This window comes from Haliaeetus albicilla, chromosome 14, assembly GCF_947461875.1.
Source record: "Haliaeetus albicilla chromosome 14, bHalAlb1.1, whole genome shotgun sequence".
In the NCBI taxonomy this organism is placed as follows: Eukaryota; Metazoa; Chordata; class Aves; order Accipitriformes; family Accipitridae; genus Haliaeetus; species Haliaeetus albicilla.
In genome coordinates this window covers 22,775,547-22,796,837 of record NC_091496.1, presented here as the reverse complement: position 1 = coordinate 22,796,837, position 21,291 = coordinate 22,775,547, and the positions used below count along the sequence as shown (strand labels likewise).

At 45.8% G+C, this 21,291-nt stretch overlaps 1 protein-coding gene and 1 long non-coding RNA gene across 12 annotated transcripts in view; one reads left to right on the top strand and one right to left on the bottom strand.

The window, feature by feature from the left end:
• Positions 1 to 1,111: 1,111 nt before the first annotated feature.
• On the bottom strand, positions 1,112 to 11,553 carry LOC138688974 (uncharacterized). 2 transcript variants are annotated; one of them, XR_011327776.1, is made up of 4 exons: positions 11,324 to 11,551; positions 9,478 to 10,468; positions 8,809 to 9,036; positions 1,112 to 2,194 (listed from the first exon to the last, which is right to left on the bottom strand). It is a non-coding gene; the product is annotated as an uncharacterized lncRNA (long non-coding RNA). The 2 variants fall into 2 exon arrangements; XR_011327775.1 differs by lacking the exon at positions 1,112 to 2,194 and having other exon boundaries at positions 5,438 to 9,036; positions 11,324 to 11,553.
• The window catches only part of PLXNB2 (plexin B2), a 261,927-nt gene continuing 251,872 nt past the window's right edge, over positions 11,237 to 21,291 (top strand). For 6 of the 10 annotated variants that reach the window (XM_069801975.1, XM_069801980.1, XM_069801969.1 and 3 more), the window contains exons 1-2: positions 11,237 to 11,347; positions 21,160 to 21,262. The gene's annotated coding sequence lies outside the window, so the exon portion shown is untranslated. Of the gene's footprint in view, positions 11,348 to 11,574; positions 11,743 to 12,638; positions 12,655 to 21,159; positions 21,263 to 21,291 lie in introns of those variants that run through there. The other 4 variants (XM_069801971.1, XM_069801970.1, XM_069801972.1 and 1 more) reach the window with 4 other exon arrangements.

Genomic DNA, 21,291 nt, shown 5'->3' with positions numbered 1-21,291 from the left:
TTTAAAGGTATTCATAACCTGGCAAAGGACCATGTGAAAACAAAGAAACAATGTGAAAACTTAGCTGCTAACATGAGCTGTCAGTGAGAATTAAACCTTCTGTAAGGCACCTGTGTCAACCTCACCTCAGTTAAGAGAGCTGCTCCATTAGCTGGTAGAAACACCGAGCTCGTGGGAACTGACCCTGCCAACACTTACACGTGTGCTTCGTTTTAAACCTATAAAAATACTCCCGTTTGGGCTATCAGTATGCACAGAATTAACAATGGGCTGCAAACATTGGTGAGATCAAGACCTGAGTCCACTCCTCTACCAGCCACCCCAAGGAGAACAAACCTGCAGAAGTTCTCAGTGGGTCACGTACCTCAAACATTCAGAGAGAAACAAGATTTTGGTTGTAAGCTGTTGCTGTTGTGAATAATACCCAAAGCAACTAAAAATGAAGCAAAATGTCTCCTTCATTTTGTGTAATGCACAAAACAGTCACTTTCCTACTTATAGGGATATATCACACAGGAAGAAGGATAATAAAATTATCAAAATCAGTCAGCTCTGTAGCTGATCCTATGGCTCTTTTTCAGTGTCTAAAACTGTGACAGCAACCATGTGAACCCATTCCCATGCCTGAAATACACCTAAATCTCTCTCCTGTTTCAGTCCCTTGATGCTTAACAACCTCACGGAGATCACATTTTTCCTTTATGAGGACACTGATTTGGCTAGTTCTACCTCTATGCCTATTTTTACAAAATTTCCAGGACCTGAAACCTGAAATTAGGTCATGATTCCAAATTTATTATGGGACAACAGATAAAAATCCAAAACTTCACTGCATAAGCCTTTTTTCCTTAGGAAAACATGGTAAAAATAAGAATGTATGTCAAACCACAAAAACTACTAAAGGACTCAGGAGCAGATGCAGTACATGAAGTTATTTTTCTTTCTACTCTTCCTTACCAAACTAGATTTAAATGTGCTCTGTAGCAATACTTATCATAAGCCTGTAATACAGCACTGTGATCCACGGTAGTAACCATTTTGACTATGATGCTATTATCACACAGAAGCCGTCTGTCTGCTGAAATTCCATCAAACTATTCCATTCTGAGGTCAAAAATGTTTTTCCCCTCTCCATCTGCTACAGTTCTGGAGATTTATTGAATAAAGAAGACAAAAGTTCTAAACACTGAGCAAATCTATTTTAAGAAGTATATTTATCACAAATCTAATGTGTTGTGTGACTAATAACATACATGTGTGCACTGCGCTTGCCAGAAAATATCAACATTTCCAAATAGTTACCACATTTACAATTAAAATAATGTATTTGCCAAATGTTTGGTTGGTTTTCTTTATTTTATTCAAATGATGATTTCTCTTCTGGTTGAAGTGCAGAACAAAATTTCCTGAGTATCACAAGTAAAACATTAGGGAGAGATTCTAATGTCTGATAGAGCCTCATTCAGCTCTCAGCCATACAATATTGCTTAGATAATATCAGGCCTGTCATTGTTGTAGGAGGCCTAACAGCATCCTAACAAGGAAAACTGAAATGAGGCTTTAAAATTTGCGTCTTACAAGTCCCCTGCTTGTCAGTCACAATTCTCCAGCCATTTCTCATGTTGCATGATTTCTGGCTTCTGTTGACCCTCCTGCTGCCTCCGTCCTTCTGTACGTGATGGAGGCAGGAGAGGCGGATGGCAGCAGGAGTTTGCACGCACAGGGCTCTTATGCTCCATGATAGCCGGTATGCAGAAAGCTTAATATGTGAATGTTCCTACTGCATTATTGACTTCTGCTCTGGGACTGGCCTGGGGGGGAATCTTACAGAAAAATAGAAAAATAGATGATCAAAGAAGGATTAAAACTGCATTGCCTTTTTGTAACATTCTCATTCTTAAGCCTCCCACCTACTTCAAGCACAGACAGCTGCAACTTCAGAGGAATGTAGAGGCTGAAGCTCAGGTGCTGTTAAAAACAAAGATTTCAGAAGAGAACACACAAATGAAGCACCTGGTGATTGCTTCCCGTGACTTCTTTTCCCCTCTAGCAGCAAGAAGGTATGTTGAAGCTGACCCAGTAGTCTGCTGCCTCCATGTCCAAACTCCCTCACCCTGTTCCAGTCCATGTGCCGCTTCTGGCACCATCCTGTCCTTGTGGGAAACCAGCTCTGGGAGCAATATCATCAGGCATTCTGGAAGCAGAAAAAAACAAATAACTTTTTCTTGTTTTCTGATGGTTGGCTCCCCAAAGAGGCTCATTATGGAATCAGATATGTAGTGGAGCTGGACCAAGAGATGCTGGGGGATTGCACAGCCAGAAGCAGGGAAGGGGATGGCGACAATCAATCATGGAAGAGAAATGTAGACCAGCTTAGCCATAATGTGAAACCCCTCCTGAAGAAATTAATTATCAAAGACATGCTGGGAGGGGAAGGACGGTGTAACAGACGGACAAGGTGTTCATTAATCATCATTTGCTACTCTCAATGTTCATTTGCTCACTTCCATGTAGCACCATGCTGAGCGTACTGCTTGGGAGAGGCGCCAAAGGTAGCAGCAATGTAGTTAGAGTGAAGATTTGGGAGATGGGAGTTGCCGGATACAAGCTCCAGTTGCTGCTTTAGTATGTCTCTAGATGAACATGACTTCAGACTCACCCCTCCCTGCTCAGGCTTCAAACTATTAGATGAGACATGGCTGCCCCAGGAGTCACATCACTGGGTTAGAGTTGCACTGGCAGGGTATTTTAGTTAGGGCACTGGCCAGCTAAGCAGGACCTGGCTTAATTCCATCATGTAAAAGGAATATAGGCTTGTCTGGTTAGACCTCTACATGTATGTTTGGTTATTTTCTCTAATGGCAGTGAACCTTATCCTCCTGGACACTTACTTTGCTAGTTAATTTAAGTTATATTTTATTACTTTCACATACTTTTCCTCCTCAGTCAGAAAAAAGAAGGAGGCTAAATGCAAAACAAAACAATTCGAGCAAGACTAAGTAACATCTTCAGGGTACTATAACATTGGCGTTTGTCATTTAATACTAGTAAGCTTTACCTTCCCTAGAAGTATTGCCATAAAGAAGGAAAACCATTTACTGCAAAGCTCTGCTCTTCCCTTACCAGCATGGCGCAATTCTCCTCCATTTCAGTGCACCATTTCCCCACAGCCCTTTTAGCTCAGGCTTCCAGGTTTCATAAAACAACAGTACAACTTGCAGAGCACCTGAAGTAATCTCTCCACTGTATTCACTGCTGGTAAGGACTCGGCTGAAGGATCAGGGCCACTGTTAAAAACTGCATTTCAAGGACGAAGCTGTCCACTTACAGAAGTCGAGAAAATAATCAGAGACCTAGAAAATTCAGCCTACATGAGAAGTTTGAAAGAATGGGGGGGGGAGAAGTGTAAAGAAATATAGGCTTAGAGAAGGGTATAATCACAGTTTTCAAACACATAAAGGGTTTTTGTGAAGAGGCAAGAACAACCTACCTGCTTTCAGCATCCTTGTTAGCATAAGGAGCAAAGTATTTCATCTGCAGCAAGGAAGATTCAGATGGGCCTGCAAAATGCTCAGACCTCCATCAATGGAGGTTTTTAGAAAATGGGCAAATGCGTCAAAATTTACCTAGAGATGTAGATGATATAGCTCCAAGTCAGGGATATGTACTAGATACCTCAGAGGTCCTTTCCAGCCCTCTGAGTCTGTGAACCTCCACGCATGAGGTCATGCAATAGATGTGGTCCCAGCAGAAAGACCACATGTTGCAGAGGGCCATTGGTACTGGACTTCTGCACCCAACTGTGCCTCTCTGTGCAACGAGCCTTGGGAGAAGGCACCACCCTGGCTGCGGCTGGGTATTGCAACCTTTTCTCTTTTTTAAGAGAAATCTGAACTGACATGTATTAATGCTGTAAAAGTTTTCTTGAAGGGAAGAAACATTCAGAACTATCCAAAAGATGATCAAAATCCTGATTTGCCTGAGCCACTGTGCAAGGCAGTTCCGTAGTTGATTTGCTATGACTGAATTTTGTTCAGCTCTCACAAATTTTATACCAGGCTTCGTGTTCTGCCTTGTCTCAGAGGAGCACGGTTTCTGCAAGAATTATTAGAGTGAAATATAGCTGCAGCTTCCACTATTAATTGCTTTGGAAGTGAAGACCCAGGCTTTCTTACACTGCACCCAGGGAAGGAATACGAGCACAGATTTGATGAATACGTGTATATATATATATACACATAAACCAGAGCCATCGGAAAACCAAGCATCTGCATTTTGTACTTGCAGAAACCTATACAAATCCTCACAATTCACTTCAGATCGCATGAGTTCCAGTTATCTGACATGCCTGTGATAAACATGGGGGTTGTTACATCCTGCGTCATTGTCCAGAAGAAAATAACTTAATCTTCTAATAAACTAAAACATGAAAAAAAGGGCATTTTTGAGACTGATGCGTAGACAACATTGAGATTTTGCAATATCCTGATGAACAAGGGCTGTTTATTGCGGACAAAAGACAGTGACTGCATTTTGGCCAGTTTTTGTAGCATCTCTCTCTGAGGACAAACAGCACTTTATTCTGGCCTGGGTCCAAGTGAACCAACTGCCTTCATCAAGAACATTTCTTTAGGTACTCTGACACAGTGGCAAAGGCGCTCAAAATGTGATTAATGGCAATGGGAGATCATAACAAAGGTTAATGCTTTTTCAGCTGTATGCCACTGTTCTTAAACCACAGATTTGGATGCGTACTGACCAGCTATTTCACCTGCTCACGCAGGGCAGTTTTCATATGGCAGATTGAGATTGCACTGAAGTTCTGGTAGGGAAAAGTAACAGAGACGGGCAGGGTAATCGAAACTCTATTAGTCCATCTTTGTGCTGTTATCTAACAAAAATCATTTGAGTTGGATGTCCCAGGCCTCAGTGCAAACCTTATCATTTATGTATGCTGAAAGTTGCTTTCGAAGACTCTCATCCTTTTACCATCTCCCATGAGCATCAAAATGTCCAGTGTGTCTAGCAGGATGCCGTGTATTTACTTCTCATGTTGCTCATGAGGAAAAGCTCCTTTAGTAAACCCACATAGGGTAGCAAGCAGTGTTAAGTAACAGAAGTTTCCCATTGATTACCCCATTCCATCTCCTCCCTGTGGCAGAAACAGATAAGATGTGATTTTTCTACCAATTGCATTGACATGAAAATAACCACTTTTAAAATCAGGGCTAATGAGCTAGAAACGTACAACAAAAAAAATTGCTCAAAGCCTGTAAATACGGACACTGAAATGCAGCTATTTGACATGCCGAGCCACAACAATGACACATGATTTATTGATTAGTTGCCATCACATGATGGAAGCTCAGCTAGTCATTTAAAATACCCATATTATCTTGGAAATCTTCCTTGGAATAAAAAGGTAAAATACAGCCTCTGTGTTAGTAGTCAATACTTTATTTTTCTATCTTAACTAAGTTGTCATTGATGAATTCTGATTGGTCTAAGTCTTTTAAAATGATAAATGCTTCTCTAACTCTGTTGTACTATATTAAACTCCTACTATTTTAGCTGTATATTTAAATACTATAGTCCAGATACACTTGAATAGTATAAACACAAAATTTCTGCAATATATGTTCGGAAAATATTAATTATACACTATCTGAGGTTACTGATGTAAAAAGATTAATTATTTCCAGGATAAAACAGTTAAATCTGATTTTCCACTTCTGAACAGAATACTGTAATCATGTACTCTTACTTGTAATTGCCTTCCCACAGCCTAGCTCTCCATAATGATACTAGTTCAAATATTAGTAGATAATGAGATTCTATTATTTTTTCTACAATATAGATATATTTATAGCAGCACACATAGCAATTAACTACTTCCAATAGCCAGTCCTCCAACCAGTTGCAGAATTAGCAATACCATCAAGTGCAAGTATTTTGGCTGTGGTTAAAATGAATGTTACTTCGTCGTAGCAGAGCAGTGGCTTTGGAACTTAGCTAGGCAGCTGCCTTTAATTAAAGTTGGAAATGCTGGTTAGGCTGGTTTATACAGATGTACAGGTGTGTGTGTGTTTGTGAAGGGTCTATTTAAACAAAAAAGGAGGAGGAAAAAAAAGGGCAGGGCCAAATATTAGTTGTCAACATTTTACATTCATTTTCATTTTAGCTACATTTTGAAACAACACTAAACTTTCTGCTGAAATTTCTTATCAGATTTTGATTTTTTTTTAAAATTAGATTCCTCAGAAAATTCAAGGTAGCATTAAAAAATACAAGCATTGCCCGTATGAACATCTTCATTACCTGAGGATCTCTTAACTAGGCTCACACACAATTGGGTACAACCAGGGCAATATCAGGACATCAAGTCTTGACTGTGAGGGCTGCTACTTGTAATAGTTCTACATATGCGTATAGACGTTGCACACATCCATATAAGGCCTTCTGGAGATTCCACATGGAAATTGTATCCAGGGCCTGCTGGTCTTCTATCTCATACCTTTGTGCAGCAATTTATATCTGTAGCAAAGTATACAGAAAATGCCGCTAAACTAAGTGAAAGCAAAATTCTGACTGGGTAACATTTTGTACAGGGGTAAACAAATGTATCAAGTGAGGGCTGGTTAGAAAATACCGAAAACCACCTACTCCAGGTGGTTCAAATATTTTCCAGCACCAAAGGAGAAAAATGAAGGGAATCACACAATTAACCTTAGGTTATTTTACCCTTAAACATTTTTTTTCTGCTTTTTTGGAAAATGGGCACTGAGAAATCCATCAACTCCCCCAAAAACCTAAATATATACAAATTGATCTGCCACATGAGTTTGGTGCAAAGGGCATGAAAGTCAGGACGTGCACAGTGACATTTCTCAAAACTAGTAACACCACCTTAGATTTATCTGGCACTTTTCATCCAGAAAAAGTAGATCCCAGGGTGATTTATGGACTGTAAAAATATAAATATGTATATCTGGGTCATTTCAGTCACTAGTGGAAGATGATGCAGTGCCCTATCAGAGCCAAAGACATCGGACGGAGGGTGAAAAAGTCTTGTAGAGTCCTTGCTTATATCTTAACCAAGAGACTAAAACCATTCAGGTAGTGTCCTACTTCTTGTGCTCTTTCCATTCCCATTATTGATATAAATTTCTCACAAAGGATGGCAGTAGCAGCAGTGCGAGGGCAGACTAAATCTCAACTACAGCTGTTGCCCGGTACAGCAGACAGACGCATTGCTGCTTACATGAGGAAGAATCCTTCCCCTTTCTTCCCCCTCCCTACCCTTCAGAAGAAAGCTGAGATGTGGGACATCCTCAAGCAGGATGTAAGGAGGTTGCTCGGACATGAAGGCACGCAGACAATCAAACTTTTCTGCACACAGAAAGTGCAACTGTAATAATTTTAAAGAATTTGAGGTTCTTTTTTAGCTGTTTGGGTTGCTCTCAGGTTGTCTCCATGACCACAGGGAAACAACCTTCCTTCCTAAAGGCTGATAATCAATCATCTGGCTGTTCATCTGCCCATCAGCCCCTCATAAAAATGTCAGAACACATTGGCTAGTTGCAAACAAATGAATAAAAGAGGTAGAAGCATCAAAGATAATTAAGTTCCCAGGGGTTTGTGAGCATCACCGACTAGAGACTCAAATTAGTTTCCCAACAGAGAGAGATGCAGGAGGAACTCGACTGTTAAGGGCTGTGCTTGGCAGCAGCCAGTCGCCCCGGCAGTGCAGGCAGCCGCGCTGCGCAGGCAGCACGCGTGCCGCTGTGGACCAGCAACAGCAGCTGCTGCCTTTCGCCACCGAGAAGAGATGTACCATCGGACATGAAAGAGAAACGGGAGATGAGGTTATAGCAAGGAGTGAGTCAGAGACAAAGCCACAGGAAACATGGCTTCATTAGTCCTGTTGCTCACAGAATAAGGTGTTTTTAATAATCACAGCTGGAAATTCGGCTCTTTTTTACAGGCCTCCAAGGTCTTGGCAGTAGGAAGGATACTGTGTATTGCTGCGCCCTAGATAAAATTGAGATTTGAGGGCGCTGGGAGGGGAAGCGGGTGAGAGGCACAGGCATTGCATCCAGTGTAAAAGATAATAACAGGCAGAGGGAAAAAAACCCAGAAGGACGTGCATAACAATGAATGGGTGGTAACAAGGTGAGGAGAGAGAGTGCAGAGCGAGGAAATAAATAGGAAATTGAAATCTGGACTAGAGTCCTGTTCACATGCAGTCCCATTATCTGTGTCCTTACACTGGAGAGAGAGAGAGAGAGCAAGGCTTTCCCCTTGAGCCGCGCACGGTGCATGTGTAAGTGCATGCCGGCAGTGAAGATCCCCAGGAGTCTGGGAAGCTGTTAATCATTCAATCCTTTGCTTATTGCTCTTTTCTAAGCATTTCTGCATTTAGCATGTGATCTGACCTTTTTTTTTTTTTTTCTTTTTTGGTGGGTGTGATAAGGAAGGGGAATAATCCTTCAGCTGCAAATAGCAGGTTTTGATGTGCAGCTCTTTATCTGGGTTCACTGGGAAGGTATTTCCCTGTATCATGTACTTCTCCATGGGGAAGAAGGACCATGTGCTGGCTCCAAGACAAGGAAGGGACGACGGGAGGCAGAAGACCATCTTGTGAACACTCTGCACCTTCACAACTGGGCCAAGAGCTGAATTCAGCACTAAATTCAGTAACAAAAGTGCTGCGGCACATGTTTGGGCCCCAGCTGGCAGAAGCACGGGCCGATATGCCATGCTGCTGCTTTAGCACATCTACATGTGCCTGGCAGAACAGCAACTTACGGAGGCTTAGCAGAGAAGACAGCTGTCCTGGGATGGGATGCTGTGTGGCCACCTTGAGCTCTAGTTCAGCTTCATAATCCCTGTCACACTCGGCAAGGTCAAATGCACAGCAGGTAATTGTTACGGACTGGATGAGGATTCAGCACGGCTTCACTTCACCAGCTCCTCTTTAGAATTAAATAAACTGTCACCATTGCTCTGGCTCTGTACATGTCCACGGGCAGGTTTCTAAAAAAAAAAAAAAAAAAAAAAAAATCTGTTATGAGGCCAGAGCAACAGGAGACAGAAGAAACTGTTCCAGCCAGAGGGATGGTGTGCCAGGAAGGGGCAAAGGCTTAAATTTAGCCTGGGGACAGCCACCATGAGACAGCAGAAGTACAGCAAGTACAGCCCTGGCTAGTGGCCATTGGATGGAGCAGGTGTGGGCCCACACCTGGGGCTTCCCCCCCTCAGTAAGACAAGCAGATCACTAGCTTTGGAGCAGGCAGGGTGGGGGGACAAGAGACAGAGCCCCCAGCAAAAGCTCGTGCCAGGAGGCAGAGATTCACAGGCCAGAGCACAAGGAGAGCCGCCTGGCCGGTAATTCCATGGCATTCTGCCAAAAGTTTGGGCACAACCTGGCCGGAAGCCCAGACATTGAAAAAAGCAGCCTGGAAAGTGAGGTCTTACCAAGCCCATTAGCAGCCTGTGAGTTTCCCTGTCCTGGATCCTTCCCAGGGCTTGCAGGACGCGATTAACCCAATTTTCCTAGGGAAGTCCCATCTCCCTCCTCTTCAGATTCCTCTTCTCTCTTCCAAGCAAGCAAGCAAAGATGTTCAGAGGGGGGATCCGGATCTTCTGAAATGCTCCACAGTTACACCAGAGCTGTTCTTTCCCACCTCACAGTGACTCTGCCCAGTCAGGTGAAGAAAAGGAAGGAGGCAAACAGGGACGAGGGCCTTCTGGTGGAGGTTAGCACAAAAACTGGGCCAGACTGGTGAGACCCAGCCAGCACACTATGCCTCCCGAGTGCAACCCCTGAAGGAAAACCCCACAAAATACCACGTTACATTTGAATGGTCCCAACCCACTGCTAAGACTGTGGCAGCACTTTGCACGGCCAAGGTCTGAAAGCCGGTTTTAACATCTCCTCCAACAGCCTCTCACTTCTTACTCTTGCCCAAGTTTTGGAGATGATTCTTATTTATTTGGTATCTGTTGCCATTCTGAGATGCAATGACAATTTTTCAGCAACTTCCAGGGTGCCATTTGAGAAGCGTGGCTTTCGGACCAGCTCTCTCCTGTTGTTTCAGTGGGAAGCCCAAGGCACACAGCATTTAATGAAGCTGCACTCAAAGTGCCAACAGCAGCTAATTAATTACTCCTTGCGACATTGCTGGTCCACATTTGACTGAGGGAAAGCTACCTACAAAGTCTAAACAACTTGCCCAAAGCTCACCTGAGCCATTCTTCTAAGATATCCTTCTTTTTAATAGATTATCCCTACATTACTTACAGTTGAGACAAATTTGACATCTGAATGCAGAGAAGATCATGATGCTAAAGCAAGGTGATGCTGTGCCTACACGCAGGCAGGGAGCGGGCTCTGCACTAGCTCCTGTTGGCGTCTTTCTGGGAGAAATTAGGTGCTTTTTAGCAGAGGTGCTTTTTAGCGGAGTGCCTGAGAGGGAGAAAAGACCTTCAGAAACTGTGATTACAGAGAGTTTACCTGAGCGGGATAAACCCTGGAGTACTTCGAGTTCACTAAAAATGTTGCCAGTGACGTATTTTGGGCCCCACAACGACAGGGCAGAGCGTGCAAGGAGAGAGGCAACCTCTGGGAGCCCAGGAGTCTCCGCTCGGGGGACGAGGGCTGGAAACTACGCTCTTCCCTACACGTTCAGGAGCGTCCCCAAAACACCGCCGGAACACGCCAGGTACCCCAAGGCCTTGCGCTACGGAGCAGCAAGGAGACCCTTCCCCAGCGGTGGCCCCTGCCCCTCCGGGGAGCGCCGCGGAGGCCAGCGCCGGCCCCGGCCAGAGGCTGCCCAGAGGCGGCGGCCCCGGCCGCCCGGGCAGTCCCGCCGCTCTCCGGCCCCGGGGGCCCGCGGGGCTGCGCTCCCCGCCGCGGAACGCCCGCGGGCGGCTGGGGGCTCGCCGCCCCCGGCGCTGGAGAAGGCGGCCCCGGCCCGGTGTCCCGTCCCCCCCCCGCCCCGAGCTCGGGGCTCCCCGGGAGCGCTCGGCCCCGCGGGTGGCCCCGCTCCGCCGCGCCGGCTCTGCCTGGCTGGTGGGCAAAACAAAGCGGAGACGGGGAAGGGAAAAGGGAGAGAAAGTGCGGCTCCTGCCTCCTCCCGGCCCTCCGCCTGGACCTCCCTGCATGAGACAGCGCTGCAAGCGGATCCTGACCGGGGGCAGGGGGTGGAGAGAGGAGGAGGAGGACGGAGGGAGGGAGGGGAGGGAGGGAAGGAGGGACGAACGGGAGCCTCTCTCCTTCCCTGGGCTGTTTTTTCAGTTTCCTGTCTCGCATTGTGCTCACAGCGGATATGTGCTGCGCCTACAGGTGTGTCCCCTCCTCGCAGCTTTTCCCCGGCTCCCCGGCGGAGGCTCCGGCTGTCGGGGGGCGGCGGCGGATCGCGACCGTCATGTGACGATTAATTTCTCTCGGGGCGGTTTCTCTCTCCTCTCTCGCTCTGCTTTTCCCCTCCCTCGCTCCCCGCCGCTCTCCTCCTTCCTCTCGGAGGTGGCCGCTGCCGCCTTCGCGCTGACTCTCGGCGGCAGCTGTGGCGGCGGCGGGGCCCGCCGGGAGCATGGGCGGCCGCCGGGGGCTGCCGTAGCGCCTCTGCCCAGCCCGCCGCCGCCCGCCCCGGGCTCCCGGGCGCCGCCGCTCCCGCTCGGGCAACTCGGACGGTCCGCGCCCGCGGGGCTCCCTCCCGCCGGCGCCTGCACCTGTTGAAGGTAAAACGCAGCCCCCGGCCTGGCCGCTGCGCGCCTCGGGATGGGGATGAGGATTTGGGGGACGGGGGGGGGAAGCGGATTTCGCGGCCAGGTTCCCCGTCGTCGTACCCCTCCCCGCCCCGCTCGGCAGCTGCCGAATCGCGGCCGAGCAACTTCCCCCTTCCTCGGCTGCGGCCCCCGGGGCCGGGGCGGCCGCGGGGCAGGGCGGAGGGGGCTTCCGCCGCGCTGCCCGCCCCCCAGATGGTTCTGGTTAAGGGGCTCCCAAGCGGCGGCTCCGGACGCGGAGCGCCTTTCCCCGGCCGCCGCGCAGGGCCGGGGCGGGGGGTGGGCGGCGCGGGGCGGCGGCGGCGGCGGCGTCTGGCTGCTGCCGCCCGGCAGCCGGGGAGCGCCGGTGCCCGGCGGAGCCCCCTCCGCTGCCCGCCGCCGGCGCGCAGCCCCGCTCGGGGACGGGGGGGTGGTTGCGCTTCCCGGGAGTTTCGCAACGCCCTCGGCGCGGCGGGGGGTCAGCGGCCCCGGTGGCGCGGCAAGCCCCGGCCCGGCGCCGACCCCGGCCCCGCGCTCCCCCTGCGCGCCGCCGGCTCGGGAGCCCGTTCGGGTTTTCCCGCAGACGCGTTTTGCCTCTTTGCAGGGGCAGCCTTAAACTTTCTTTCCAAAGTGCTAATTAGACGTACCGTACTTTGCTCGTGTTTCGTGCGGGCGAATGAAAGTGCCGGGCTAGAGAGGCTTGTGACTCAAGGCATAGTTATTCGGGAGCTGCAGAACACCTCCGCCTGCCTGGTTTAGCTGGGCTGTACCTGTGACTTGTGACTTTGCCTTCTCCGAGACTGCGTCAGTCAGTCAGTCTCGGTGACACCCAGAGACAGGAGGGATCAATAACGATTTGGGTCCTTTCTGGGTTAATGGGACGCTCGGGTGAATTGTATACAAAGAAGGAAGTGTGAGTTTAGTCTCTGAAATCTCAGGGAAAATAGCATCGCCTTTGCTGTCCGTGAATTACACCACTACGGTCCCGTCCCTGTCGCTGAGCTTGTCGTGGAACGGTAACTTGCTTGTGGGGGAACTTGATGCTTTTGTAACTAACGCTCTTACCTTGAATGTGATGATTAGCTTATTGAACACCAGAGGGAACTCTGAATAGGTAATTCATTCAAGGGAGAGGTATGCTTATTTCGCTGTTTATGTTCTCATTACAATGGCATCTAGAAGGAAGCGCAGGTTGGTAAGTAATAGGTGCTGGTATGTACCTCCGACTGGCTTCAGCTTGCTTTACAGTTCTCTTCTGAAGGCGTCAACCCCAGAGCTGGGCTGAAAAACCTTTTTTTTTTTTTTTCCTTTCCAAAGCTTGAAACATATAACTGGCCTTGCAGGAGCAGGATTGCGTACCATGCTGTAGGCAAATCAGCTGGGTGACCCATTCGCTGTGAGCTAGGGAGTGAGATAACGCATGTACGTTGGGCTGGCGCTTGATGCCCAGCCTGCCTCTTGGGTCGCAAGACAGATCCGGCGCAGTTGGGTACAGGGGCTGCCGCCTGGGATGGAAAAGCCAGAGCATGCTTCCAGCCAAAACAAAAGGGAGGAAGTCTGCTTCCGAGCCTGGTGCGGCTTGTCCTCCTTGCCTTGAATACTTGTGAGTCTGAAGCCCTGGTGGGAACCTAGTCTGATTGCACGTGAAGTAGAAAAAGTTATCTTTCTTAGAATATGTTACTTAAACCGATACAGAAAGTAAATGGCAGCGGTGTTTGGGAAAGGAGTTTGAATGGTGGCTTCCTAGTACCAAAAGCTTTTTAAATTATCTGACATAACTGTAAGAAGCTGGGGTCAACCCACCAAAATGTGGTGCTGCGTTTTGTAGTACAATGAACCCTCAAAACATGCACCTGAAGCTTTGGATGCTCGTGAGAGTCTGTTACTACAGATAATCAGACTTCTTTGATACTCCTGGATCGTCCGCAATGTGGGAAGGAAAGCACAATAAATACACTTGTGACTCTGACTTATGCTCCAGGAGCTGAAGCATCCAGCTGTTCATCCTGTCCCTTTGCCAGAGGTTACCCTGCCATTCAGACTTGTTTTCCATCAGACTTTGAATCTGCTAGAGTTTACAGCCTGGCATATGAATGTAAATGGCGTTTTATGGCTGTTCATGTTAGTGTGTAATGTTGTGAAGTTCGGTAGCCTGAGCCTCCTGTTCATCTCTCTGTTCTGGCGGAGGGTCAAGGCAAACAGCTGGGGTCAGCTAAATCGAGCTGCAATTGTAAACCAGAGCCCATAAGCACCTCCGTTCTTCTGAAATGACAAAAGTGACTCCAGTGAGCTACCTCGTACCGTGTCTCTGTGGGCAGTGGTAGCGGGGAGGCAGCTCTGCACAGGATGAGCTTGTGTGACCTTCTCGATAAGGTCGGCCACAGCACGCGGGGTTCTGGGTTTCAGAAGGATGTAGTAGATGGTGCACCTGAACAGCCCTCCTCTTCCTCTCCTTCATCCGTTTTGGGAATTAGCAAGTGACCGAAGGGGTTTTTCTTTTAGCCAAACCTTGCTTTCTCCATCTAACTTAAAGACCTATTATGTGAAATATCCTCACTAGGGGCACAGCCCTCTTCTGCCTGAATTATTGTACAGATGTTGTTGGAAGTGGGATAAAGGCTTTACATAGCTTTACAAAACTGGGAGCTGTTTGCCTTGCATGCAGAAGCTCCCTAAGAACAAATTACATTTTGAAGGGAGATCTCTTCATGAATGCCTATTAAGAACAAAAAAATTCCAGTGAGTTGTTGCTAAGGGGTTTGGATTCTGGCTTGGTTTTGAGAAAATGGTTTGCACATTTATTTATTTTTATGAAGATGTAATACTAAGCATTTGTATTTCTGTTACGGCTATAATTTGCAACTTTTAATATACTTTTAAATTATTTATTGTATGAAGCACTGAATGGGAATATTTATTACACTAGTGTCGCATTCTGAATATTGAATTACAATTGTAAAATTAAGGTAACAAGCTTAACCTGGGGTTTGCAACTTTAAGCTCTTGCCAGCAAGCAGTTAATGGCACGTTAACTGCTAGTAAAGTAATTGCTACCGTTCTTTTACTGTCACTTTGTTCTCACTCTCCTCCAGTCAGACTGTTCCGCAGAGATATAATGAATATTCACCAAAATAGCTTGGCATTGTCACTTATGCAATTCCTCATCAGATCCAATGTGTTGATGAGCTAATGTGCACTTGATTAAATGTACTTGATTTATGCAAACAAAAACTGTAGGTCCTTCTTGAAGTAAAGTTAGCACCTGCACAGCTGTTAGCGAGATGAGAGTCTAAATAATTAAGATGGAATTAAGTAAACAAACAACCCCAATGCGGTGTTCCTCCTACTTCTTCACCTTTATCTTCTAGTTCAACTCAGTAGTGGATACTTATTTTGGCTTTTCTTGCAGGTTTTCTCATGCACCATGGGAAGTTGTGAAGCTCAGCTTATGGTGGGGGGGATCCTCTTCTATTTAAATGGCTACCATTAGAACAAAAAAAAAAAAAGAAAAAGGCTATTAATAGCTATAATAAAGCCAGGGGTAGCTAGAATTAGTGGAGAATTACTTTAAGAGTTCTAAGTATGAGGCTGGCTTGGACTTGACATTGGTCTGTTAATCCTTGTTAAAAAAAAATAGAACAACACAGCTTAAGTAAGTCATGGAGGGGGGTGTCTGTTAAAAAAAAATAAAAATCCAACGACTAATATTTGGATAGTAAGTGGTTTAACGTCCTACTCTTTGCTTGGTCAAAACTCATGTAGACAAAGTGGAAATAGGAAGTTGGAAATAGCTGCTCTGTCTAACTATCAGTGGCTTAGTGGTACAAAAAGTTCTCTAACTGTCTACAAAATTGCTCAGATCTGGCTACAAAAAGAGGCCATGGAGTCCTTTCCCCTGGAGGCTCCAAAGGGTACATGGAGGAGGGAGAGGGCACATGCTTGTCCAAGCCCTGGAGCAACGGGGCAGACTGGAGAGCTGCTCAGGGGACCACGCAGAGTTGGGACCTATTTTCTTTAGACAGATAGTGATTTTGTTATCTGTTACCATCAAGTATTTCTGTTTCTGTCTCTGTAGTTAAATCTCTGGAAATACATAGCTTTTGGATCTCTCCAAGTTTCCATCTCAGATAGTTGAGGGAAGACTTGTTGACATAACATCCAAAAGTGTCTGTGCTTAACAGATGTTAGTAATGATTATCAAAAAAATCTCCGAGCCAACTTGATGATGAGCCTCTGCTCAATTGCTCAGCCTGAGACCGCCATAACATGGGGCACAATTTGTCCCCAGGAATGTGTCAGCAGAGCTGTGGTCGCCAGCCACATGCTCATTGGGACGCTCAGTTTCTCTCTGGAATTTGGCTTCTGGGAGCCGGTGCCAATGTGGATTGATGATTAATTCCGTGCTAAACTCCTCAGGCTTGAAAGCCTTGGCACTCGTCAGTAGACACAGTCCACCCAGCGCTTTCTGAGGTGCTTCCAACCTTCCTCCACCTTTGTGGTTAGCTTCCGAGTTTCTGCCTTTCTGGGTTCATTTTTGACATGCCCCCTTCCACTGCCTGCCCTTAGGCAAACAGCTGGAAACAAGTGAAATTAGTAGTTTTGATTTATTCAGTAGAACTGTGTCATCTTCAAAAAGTTAGTTACCTAATTAAAACCTTATTTCTAGTGTTTCACTTGGTTTTCTTATTAACTAGTATCACTAATTTAAGGCCACGGGTAAAAAGTGGAGGCAGTCAGTCTGGCCTCTGTGCCCAGCAAGATCATGGAGCAGTTCCTCCTGGAAACTATGCTAAGGCACATGGAGAATAAGGAGGTGATTGGCGACAGCCAACATGGCTTCACTAAGGGCAGATCGTGCCTGACAAATTTGGTGGCCTTCTACGACGGGGTTACAGCATTGGTGGATAAGGGAAGAGCAACTAACGTCATCTACCTGGGCTTGTGCAAAGCATTTGACGCTGTCCCGCACAACATCCTTGTCTCTAAACTGGAGAGACGTGGATTTGATGGACGGACCACTCGGTGGATGAGGATTTGGCTGGATGGTCACACTCAGAGTTCACAGTCAATGGCTCGATGTGCAAATGGAGACTGGTGATGAGTGGTGTTCCTCAGGGGTCAGTATTGCGACCGGCACTGTTTAACATCTTTGTTGGTGACATGGACAGCGGGATCGAGTGCACCCTCAGCAAGTTTGCCGATGACACCAAGCTGTGTGCTGCGGTCGACACACTGGAGGGAAGGGATGCCATCCAGAGGGACCTTGACAGGCTTGAGAGGTGGGCCAGTGCAAACCATATGAAGTTCAACAAGGCCAAGTGCAAGGTCCTGCACGTGGGTCGGGGCAATCCCAAGCACAAATACAGGCTGGGTGATGAGTGGATTGAGAGCAGCCCTCAGAAGAAGGACTTGGGGGTGTTGGTTGACAAGAAGCTCAACATGACCTGGCAATGTGTACTTGCAGCCAGAAAGCCAACCATATCCTGGGCTGCATCAAAAGCAGCATGGCCAGCAGGTCAAGGGAGGTGATTCTGCCCCTCTACTCTGCGCTCATGAGACCCCACCTGGAGTACTGCATTCAGCTCTGGGGCCCCCAGCATAAGAAGGACATGGACCTGTTGGACAAAGTCTAGAGGAGGGCCATGAAGATGATCAGGGGGCTGGAGCACCTGTCCTGTGAAGACAGGCTGAGAGAGTTGGGATTGTTCAGCCTGGAGAAGAGAAGGCTCTGGGGAGACCTTATAGCAGCCTTCCAGTACCTCAAGGGGGCCTACAGGAAAGCTGGGGAGGGACTTTTTACAAGGGCATGTAGTGGTAGGACAAGGGTAATGACTTTAAACTGAAAAGGGATAGATTTAGATTATACGTAAGGAAGAAACTCTTCACTCTGAGGGTGGTGAGGCACTGGAACAGGTTGCCTGGGGAAGCTGTGGATGTGCCATCCCTGGAAATGTTCAAGGCCAGGTTGGATGGGGCTTTGAGCAACCTGGTCTAGTGGAAGGTGTCCCTGCCCATGGCAGGGGGGTTGGAACTAGATGATCTTTAAGGTCCTGTCCAACCCAAACCATTCTATGATTCTGGTAATTGCAGTGAATGGATTTTGTGTTACTTGACAGTCACAGTTTTCTTTATGTTGCAGATATGTCATCTTTCTTTCTTTCTGCTAAAGTTGTTTAAGAGCCTTCTCAGTCCTACAACAAACTAGGAAGTTGTGGAGAAGCTTTTGCCCCTAAGCTGTCCTTCCCCTACTTCTGTGCTGGACCTGCACTGGTAGACCTGTTGGGAACACTCTGCCAGATTAAGTACACGGGAACTGCCTGTGATCAACATGACTTTAATTAAAAAATCCATGGGACTTTTAGCACTTCAACTGAATTGTTACAGAACTTACCTTTTTAGAAAGAGGTATGTTCATGCTTATTGCTGAAAAGACCTAGCTAGCCTATTTCTAGTGAAGCTGGATTAGGTCTACGTGTTGATTTGGATTGAAGGAAGCTCTCATAAACCTGACGCTAATCTTGCTATGTCTAGAGGGATCGTTAGGGTGATAGCTGGGTCTCTTGGAGAAGTGATGCAGAAATCAAGATTTCTCACATTGCAAGCTTAACCTTCTATCTATACTAATTGACTGTGTTTTAAATATGTAGAAATGTCAGGAGTGAACTCCTTGCATCTTTTTCCCCAGGCAGGGCTCTTGTTTATCTCCTATATTGTTGAAGAAGACATAGTATCTCTTTCTGACGGATGTATGTAAGAGCTGTATATAAAGATCTAGCTCTTGCATTCCTAGTTGCATCACTATTTAGAATTTATGAAGGACCAGTTCTTTAACCAGTGTTTGCCCAGTGGGAAAATAGTGATTAGTCGAATGTATTCAACCATAGGAAGAAAGCAGAGGGCACAAAAAATAAAATACACTGATTTGGTAAAAAGGGTGCAAGTGAAATACAAGGTGAGGTCTCCCATCCTGAATCAGAAGGATGGTTTAATAATCTTTTACTTGGACTTAGCCTAGGTATACACAGCAAATAAAAGCTTCTTTCCTGAAGATACATGACGCTTGGAATGGTTAATAGTAGCAGGCTATGGTTTCCTTCAGCTTCTAATGGTTAAGTCCTTTCCCTTTAATGGATCTGGTTATGCTCATTGCAATTAGAAGTCCAAAATATGCAGCTTCTCTCTTAAAATACATGAGAAGACTGTTAACTTGTCCTTCCTTAACATGTTGCCACAGCGTGTGTTGAACTGATGTGCTATGTTCATTTAATCAGTATGAGACAAATTGGTATAAACTTAATGTTGGGCCCGTTGAATTGTAAGGCAATGAAAGCAATAGTTTAACCTCTTCTATTTCCAGTCTTGTGGGATTAGTAAGTAGTTAAAAAGCTTTCAAAGGTTCTGCTATGCAGTTTTGATTCACACATCAGCAACTGGACCTTTTTCCCTCATGAACTAACACCCCATGTAAACTCTACTTGGGATTGCGATGCATGCACATCACCCTTATGGGTATAAGTTACAAACCTAGAAAAGCAACTGCAGTGGGTCACTTTTGAGATATTTATTTTTCCTCCCAAACATACTAAATGGAGGTGTTTTTTTTCTGAAAGGCTTTTACTCAGGCAGAAAGTATCTTTGAGTACTTTGAAGAAGTTTTTCAAGAGTCAATAACTCTACAGCCACGAAGCTGTCTTCGTGACTGGGAATATGTATGTGCTGTATGCTCCAGGTGTTGTCTTCTTCTGCCCACCCAAGCTGTTGAGATGAAAAACCAAAAGACTGCACTTGCCTTGGCAATCCTGTGGCACTAAATGGTGGTATGAGTTTACTTATTAGTACATTGGATAAAACTCCAGAGGTGATGTTTATGTTTATTAACAGATGGCCTCTTCATTTGACATTTAGCTGGGGGAAGATATGCAAGCATTTCACGGTCCATTGTGCATTTAATTCAGTATTCAGTAGCATTAGTGAAAATGCAGGGCAATACCCTTTTGGGTTTTTTGTTTTGTTTGAGGGTTTGTGGTTTTTTTTCTTGTTGAGACCATCATTCAGCGTTTAGGGTCAGAGGAGCCGTCAAGTCCTGCAGTTATTTGACCATGTCACTCGGCTATTGCTCATGGGCCGAACAACTCCTTGGACTAAAACATAACTTATCCTGAAAATACTGAGAAAAAGAGAATCCATCTTTAAGAATGTTTTTCCTGTTTGTTTCTCCCTGTTCAGATTTATCTCTCGTTTCTAACAGGAGTCTTCTATGCTTTTGGCTTGCATCTGTTGGTCCCTTTTAAGTCTTCTTGTGGCTGTATTAAAGTGTTTTTTATTGCTGGTATTTTTTTTTTCCTTAAAGATGATCAAGTAAGCTGTCAGTTGTCTGTGTGGCTTATCAGAAGGACTGAATCTTTAAATCTGATTATACATAATGCTTTTTTTCCCCTCTAGATGCTAATTGCTTTTGTGGCTCTGCTCTGCATGTTTTCTAATTTTCAACATCTTTTTCTGAGCGTCAACCATGGAACTGGGTGCAGTATTTCAGTGTTAATTTTCACCATTGCATACCCTATCCCACCCCATGCATTATTTCCATTCACTCTCATATCTTTGCAGCCATGAACCACATTAGCCTTTTTAATAATAACAGAAGCTCTGAATGTGATGCTTAGTTGTGAGGCTATGATGACCTTCACATCCCTTTTGGTTTCCTTGCTTCTTAAGGTCACAGTCCTCTGATTTGCAAACCTTACCTGCATTCCTTGTTACTGGATTCATATATCTGTGTTCAGGTATCTTAAGACTGTTTTGGTTGGAATGAGCCCAGCTTGACAAGTAATTGAGCTAACACTATGTGATTTCCTTTCTGTTTTTATTTATCACGCTACTAAACCATGTAATCCATTAATTTTGCCACCAAGGACATGCTTATTTCCAGGTAGCTAATAAAACACTTAGGTAATATAGAGCATAATTCCAGTCATTGCAAACTGCAAAAGGAGCATTGCAGTTGCATGGTGATGTTACTCAGTAATGACAACTTTTTTGACATCTTTCAATTAACTAATTTTTAATCTATTTGGCCTATATGTTTTGATACCCTGTTTGTAAAATGCTGTTGATTTGATGTTTCTTGGCTGTTATGACATATCTTTTAAGTCTTCAATTGCTGTATTCGGTGTGAAATCAGTAGATTTCACCTTCCTTACTCTTCCTCCTTTTGCATTTATACACGTGAAAATGAGGAATTTTCTACAATGTCTTGAGATGCCAGCTCCAAAATGATTCCTTGCTTAGAATACCCATAAACCCACTGAACAAGCTATTTCTGTTTGATTGTGCATGTTGCCCAGTCCCTTGTCTTATGTATTCTCTGAAGCATCTTTTCTGTGTCTCTCCCAGCAGGAACAAGTACACGTCAAAAAGCACTTCATCCTGGAAGCTATTTGCACAGAAGCCTGAGCCACAAGAAGTCCCTTTCGCTAGCGGCGGTTGTGCTGCTCAGGTGGGCTAAGAACTCATTTCGACTGAAGG